Genomic DNA, 7,504 nt, shown 5'->3' with positions numbered 1-7,504 from the left:
GTCACATATCAAAGCTAAGCCAATGACAAATGGCAATAGAATAACTGCTCTGTTAATGTGAAAGCAAAATGGTTAACTATGTTACTGGATATTTTTAAGCACCCAGATTTCATTAAAGAAACATTCAAAGGCAAAATAAAGCATCAGTCATCAAATGTTTGTGGATAAATGTACCAGCTTATTACACTGAGCAATGAAATGGGTTTTGGGGGGGGAAATTTGCAAGTGAGTAATAGCTTCTTTAACACTAATGTAGCTTAATTCTGAATTAAATCCTTGTCCTGCAGACAGAGGCTGTCATAGAGATCAGTATTACTTCATCTCCTTTTTTTCTTCATTTAATGTCATTACAGAAAGCCCAGTACTCCAGAAACATTTGCTGTTACCCAGCATGTATGTATTAACAATAACTACTTTATGCTCCTTTGAAAGAATGACCAGTGCGCCTAGAAAGTACATTAAAATATAAATTAGGGAAATTTTAAAATATCCCATTGGAACCAACAAAATAGCAGTACATTTAAAACAGCTCAGAATTTGGCTTTGAATATGGCTGAAATCTTCTCAGAGAGAAAATGTGTTAAATTCTAATGATCATTTTGAGATATTTAAAAATTGTTTTATTTTGCTCTGGAGACTCAAAAAAAGAAAGAAAAAAATTTCTACATTAAACTTTAGGCTGCATTAATGGTACAACAATTGTCCAATTGTGGGCCATGACAACCAAAGTAATTTAAATATAAACAGGTTAGCTATAGTTGTGACAGTTGTCTCCTTCACGGTCTAACTCATTCTCATGATTTTATATATATCGTGGTAATTCCAGGGGAAAAAGAATGGTGCTTGCTGAGTTAGGCACTGAACAGACCTACACTGATCGACATCCCCCACTTCAGACACTCTGGAGGCTAAGTGAAGTGGTTGGCTGAGATTTCACCAAAAACCTGCGATACAAGCCAGTGGTTGAGCTACGCACCCTGGGTTCACTGTGTGGGCTCCTGGTGCCCAGTGCCACTGGCGCTGATGGCAGCTTGGGGACGGCATGAATGACATTGAGCGCCAGTTTCTGAAGTATACTAGGGCACCAAAAGGCTTGTCCTAGACCAAACTGCCTTTTAATATTACTTAATGGACTGTTATAAACCAGTTGAGAGTGTATCCTGGCTGTTTTGCCTGTGAATTTCCTGGCTTTATTGTAGGAAAAGTGCTGGTGATAGGTAACTTTCTACTCATCACACAGTGAGTACTTTTAATTTTCCCTCTTTCACCTGATTTAAAGTTTGCTTGTCAACAAATGACCTTGCTTTCTGGAGAGTATTAGAGAGTATTCTCTGTGCCATGCTGGAAGGAAAAGACCATGGATTGTGAAACAGGATGAAAAAGGCTGCTGCATATATCCCTCTCTAGTAAGAACCAGCAACTATTTGTGGCTGACAGATCTGAGGGATCCACTAAAGGAAGAATAAACACCCAGAGAGCTTGGATTTGCAAAAGGAGCTGAAGGACTACTTTAAAATAGGCTGGAGTAACCTGCTCTAGCTGATTCTACTCTGAACAGGTGGTAGGACATGACAATCTCCAGAGGTCCCTTCCAGCCTCAGCTATGCTTGTCTCTATGTGTCAATGCAACCAACAATCATTAACCCATAGCTTCTTCCTGAGCTTCGCAGCAGTCACGCAGGGAAGAAGAAATATTTTTAAAAGAAGTCAGCTGGCCCACTGCCATATTTTTAGATGAAAATTCTAAATATGAGTTTTTTCAGTCCTATCCATGGTCGTCGTCTTTCTCATTTTACTACTGAAAAAAAAGTGGGTAAAAAGAAAAAGGAACAGGGAAAAAGTAAGCCATAAGACTATCAGAGTTTTCAGGTTTTGTTGAAGAAACCTGGTGGTTTAAATCTCCCCCAATTTTAATGAAATCCTGTTTTTCAAATATAAATTAGACTTTTTTCTCCCATGAAAATTTGGATCAGATTATCATGACTGTCTTTGGGAAACAGGTGATATTTAGCTATATTATCAGCATCGAGAGCACAATCCATGTTCCCTGACCCAAGAATTTCTTTAAATACTCTCTCTTCTAATCAAGGGCTTCACAAACAGGGCCCATGTGGGCTTCCTCCTTAAGGCAAGTGCTGATAGTCTCCATCCCCTCAAAGACCACCTCTTCCTCACCCTCTTTCCCCAGGCAAAATGATCACAAGTCCACATTATCGATGATAACCTACCATACCCTCAACACAACATTTTGGCCTTTCAGCAGAAAACTCAGAGTTGCCTGCTGTTGCAAATGCCAAAAGTGTGGCTGGAATCCACCTTACTTTCTCCAGGAGGAATCAGAAATTACCTTATGAGGGAGGTTATAATCCACTGCCAAGTGAGAGAGTCGGGATTAACCAGAGTAACCTGATTGATCTCTGTGTGAGGTTTTTTTGAATGAAGGTCTGGTTGTTTTCCACTGCAACAAGCTGCAAAGCAAGGTAACTTGTGGGTTGCTCTCAGGGAAAAGTTTGTCTAAGGGCCACTCTGCTCAGGACTGTGTCCTCCCAAATCAGAGGCATGCTGGCATGTTGAAAGAAAATTCTCTGGGAGAATGCATCAGTCAAACAAATAGCAAAGATACACAATTTCTAGGCTTTGATCCCAGCCAAAGCATAAGATCAAGAGCAATGTATGCCTGCTTGTGTGAGTGCACAAGTCAGTCACAGCCTTGGTGGTGTTGGAAGAACTGCTTATCAGGTCTATCTGAAAAGGATCATTTATTGCCCCCAAAATCCTATGATAACAGGCACAGTAGCTGTAGGGATCTGGTGAGCATCCAGTATGCTCTGGACACATGAAAACTTCCCTCGTTCCTCAGAATTAGATACCTGCCTTCAGTTCTGGTTGTAAACTATTGTATAGAGTGTCTGTGTTTTGATTATCATGAAAATTACACCCTGGGGGTATCTACACTGTGGTTCTCTGTATGTTTCACTAAAGAGGTGAATGAAATAATCTCTGGCAGCCAGTTTGTACAGTGGCTGTTCAGGCAATACATAAACAGGATCCTTTTTATTCACGTCAGTTCCATAAAACCAAAATTCATTCAAAGGATTTGCATGTTTGCAGGCCTAATCATGTTAGCCCAGTGCACATTCACAAATTTGCTCTCTGTCAATCGCTGGAATCTGGAAATCTGTCTGATTGCTGTTAGAGGCATCACCAAGTGCCAGAGGCAGTGGAGGGAGCAGGTAGGGGTGCAGTAGCTGAGGGTGTGAGCAGACGGATGCGCCCATCCATGCCAGCCATGGAAATGCCGGCTGAATAGCAACCGGCTGCGACTGATCTATTGTTCCTGGTTAAGTAAATAACACCAACTTCCCGTCCCTCTGGAAGACGTACATGTAAACTGATGCTTCATGCACCCCAGCTCCTACTGCTGAATTGTTGTACCTTCATGTTCAGACTTGCACAAAATGTATAAATCAAGGAACAATAAGGAGGGACATATTTTCAGAAAGGCTGAGCTCTCATTGAAGTATAGACTAGAACTCAAATTCTCCAAGGACTCAGATGGCTCCTGTTTTGAAATTACGGGCAGAGTTTCAAAACAATTTATTTCAAAAATATTTATTGAAGTCTACTGAAACTTAAGCATGCCTTCACTACACATAAGCTGAGGTTCTTACCTGGTATTATTCTTAATGTCCTCCCAGACATGTTCTTCTCACCTGAATCTAGCAGAGCTTTTCTTCTGTGCTGATTTACACGGAGGTTTGGGTTAGAGTCCCAGCCCCACTTCCTTGGCTGCTAACCTTACACAACCTGCACAAGTAATTTAATATTTGAATGCTGATGACCCACCTAAAATTCTTTCCACACCCCAGGGAAACCATACACATTCCCCCACAATTCATTAAAAAACAATCACAGAGCTGCTGGCTTTATTGAAAGGTAGCAGTCTGTCGGGCTCGGTACGTGGGGAGGGAAGGAGGGAGGAACAGCACCGAGTGTGCGATCTCACGCTGTGGCTGATGACACCTGAGCCAAGCCAGGGTCCTAAGCCAGGGAGCAATTGTAGAGCCAGCTCTGCAGTGAAGATACACTTTCACAGGCATTTCTGAAGGAAAGGTTTAGCTCGCTGGGATTTCATTCCTTAAGTGCCAAATAAAGACTAATATAAAACAATATATTAAAAAATAATGTTTCAATAAGCCCCTTTGCTGGAGGTTTTTACATTCACCCTCTTTTCTATGCTTTTGTATGGATTTTAGGTTGCACTGGGGGCAATGTCTGGAATATATTTTTTCTTCTTTTAAAGAGTGATTGTGTTGGATAAGAGGGGGATAAATGACCCAGTTTTATGTAACTGTGATTATTACACCCTATATCACAGTTAATTCATTGTTTAACATAAGGCTTTAATTCAGTTGTCTTCATCAACGAGCTACTTTGTGTCCATATGGCTAATAAGTGTTATTCTGCATTCAAACTAATGGGAAAACAGAAAGTATTTTAACAGTGCAGCTGATCTAACAAAAAACACATCTGAGGAGGATTAACATTTCAAAGGAACTATTTGCTCAAGTGAGCTGTCTTTATTATGATCTAAAGGGGGGGAGTTGAAGAAGAAACCTTGAGTAACATTTTCATTATGGTAGCTTAGATACTGGAAATTAAATAGACCCAACTGAAATATAAAAACTCCTTGTACTTGAGCCTGGAGATAATTAAAACTGTTTTACCATGTGTCAATGATAACAAATGAAAACTGGTAGAGATGAAGGATAATACAGTACTGTAAATACTTTCTGGCAAACAAAAACATTGCTGTCTTTAACCATGGCCTGCAAAAAAAAAAAAAGAAGATTTACCAGAAAGCATAAAGAACAGGCTGAACTGTATCAGTATGTTTTTATGGAAGACATATGGCTCATTCTCACTTCTCAAAAATGTGTGGCTCTGGTAGTAGGCAATTGTTTTACTATGGAATACTAGCACAACTTTAATTTAGATTGAAAACATGACAGGTTTCCAATGCGAGGCAGGCAAGTTTGTTGGGTTTTTTTTAAAAAAAATCTCCATTTCTCCCATTTTTTAAATCTTGTTCCATTTACAGCTGTTCTTTCACTCTCCCCATCTGATGGGTAGGGGAGGCAAGCACCTGCTTGCACAGTCAAAGCCAGCATTGCTTCTCCCAAGCCAGCTGGCCAGGGTGCCATGCCGGGTATGTACTCCTTCCTCTCCAGAGACCAAATGCATCAAGCACAGTGTGAGAATGGTCTCTGCCAGCCCAGGATCCAGGGCCTGGCTTTCTGCAATTCCACAGCTGTGGAATCTGGCTGCAAAATAGCCTCTCTGCTGAAGAATTCAACTTTGCTCAAAGGAGTGGAAAGAGCAATTCCCAGTGTTGAGATCCAGGGTATCCAGCACTAAGGTGGCTTTACAGACTGAACATTATATGTCGGAGTGTTATAAAGAAGAAGGATCTCAGAGATTAGACTTTGCATAAACTGATTATTTCGATTGCTGAAGCTATTATACCCTTCTGTAGTGTACATGAGAAGTCTGTGCAGCTGTAGGATGCTTACAATGACAATGTCCCTTCCAGCAAGTAGCTTAAGGGCGACACTCTGTTGTCAGGTCCTGCACATTCACCATAGGTTCTCCCTGGCCTAAAGAGCTATTGATGCAACTATCTGGATGGTCTTTGAGGGATACCACACTGTAAAGTCAACAACAGCCCATGATCATATGGCTAATACAATCTCATAAGTAGCACCAGTTGGTCTTGAGCTACTCAATGAGCCATTTGACAAACATCTGTCAGGAACTAAACACATTCCTGAATTCCCCATGAGTGGCACCATTGATTGGAAAATCCCATTTGTACTACGGGAGCAGAGGAAAGAAATGAACCCACTGCTGATGTGGGTGGATACATTCATACCATAGACTCAGATGTCACAGCGTAAGAATTGGCTCTCCCCTTGCCTGAAGGGTGTGCAGTGGCATTCTGAGGCTTGTGGCTGTTGTACCGATGCTGAAGACCTGAGGGGTCCTGGAGTATGAAAGAAGGTACATTCCTTGCAATTATATTAATTGTGGATCTCTGCTAATAGATTCTACAGAAATACATGTGTCTGTTCTGGAGGGAGATGTCTGAGATATCTGTGATGGCCACCAACACCAGCATATGGACTAGGGCCTTTCCAACCCCAATGACAGCTACGCCCAAGGCACGCTTGCTTGTTCTGGGGTGATGGATACCAGAGGGCAATGCCCACCTTCTAGATCTGTCTGTGGGTGCCCCCCCCCCAAGTAGTGGCCCATTGATGACTATCTAACATCCTTTCAGATGGTAATTATGATGCATGCCCAGACCTGTTATAATATGGAGGCCTTGCTTTAATGGACAGCCCTCCAGCTGTTCTACTTTACTGTTAGTTTATTGGAAAGGGGCTGAGACACGTGTGTACTGGGATATGCAGTTGCAGCCTCAGAAAGATGGAAGATCCAGGGTCCAGCACTGTAGAAACATGTGTTCAACTGCAGGGTGGATGGATCTCTGCCAACAGATCAAGGCCACTATAGTTACTGACAGTTATCACCTTATTTTCACAAGAACTTTAGGAATTGAAATGTTTTGACTGATCAGATTAACACTTAAAAATGAAGCTGAGTTTGTCAAAAGAGCACAGTTTCTCTAAGTTCTGAGAAATGTGAAGTCTGGTTCCTGGAGTGAACTAAAGTTGCAGGCATTGAAACACAACTCCCGCTGATCCCACATACAAAATGTAAGTATCGGGTTGCAGAGTAAGTTTGGTTTTCTCCATACACCATTGTCTCTTGAATGTGAACCATCATTCTCAAGAAGTGCACCTATATATTTAAATGTATTTTTAAAAGACAAAATACATTGAATATTTGACAATAATTCCTGGAACAACTGTAAACTGAGGTCACTTTCTGTCTGCCAGAACAGTGTCTCCCTGTAGTCTCATAGCTTGGTCTCCCTCTTCTGTGCTACCCCCAGACTAGAAGCTCTCGTGACCAGGCACTGCTATTGTGTCCTGTGGGCAAAGTCTGGTGCACTGAGATCCTCATTTGTGAGCATGTTCTCACAGCCTGCAACAATAACCATAGAGGTAATGAGAACAGCAACAGCAAATAGGAATTGCAGCATTTATTAATTTCCTTTTCTCCATAGGTTTTAACTGTTTTCAAAATGTTATTTATTTATCACTATTATTTATTATGTGAGCTCCCTCTTGTGTCTTATTTTGCACCTGTGTAGTCCTATTGTTTGGCTGCAGGCCTTTTATTTCAGGTGAAAAATCTCATTTTAATGCTTTTAATAAGTAATTCATTCTTTTAATTTCTTTTTTCTTTTCAAGACAACTTTGTTGGGATTCATTCAACTGATGAAAAATCAGAAAAAATACACCCAACAACTAAAAAACTCCACAATTAACAAGAAAAAAAATTTTTGGCATCTAGTACTATTCTCTGGTTTTCATAC

The sequence above is a fragment of the Grus americana genome, chromosome 4, assembly GCF_028858705.1.
Source record: "Grus americana isolate bGruAme1 chromosome 4, bGruAme1.mat, whole genome shotgun sequence".
Taxonomy (NCBI): Eukaryota; Metazoa; Chordata; class Aves; order Gruiformes; family Gruidae; genus Grus; species Grus americana.
This window is presented reverse-complemented; position numbering follows the sequence as displayed.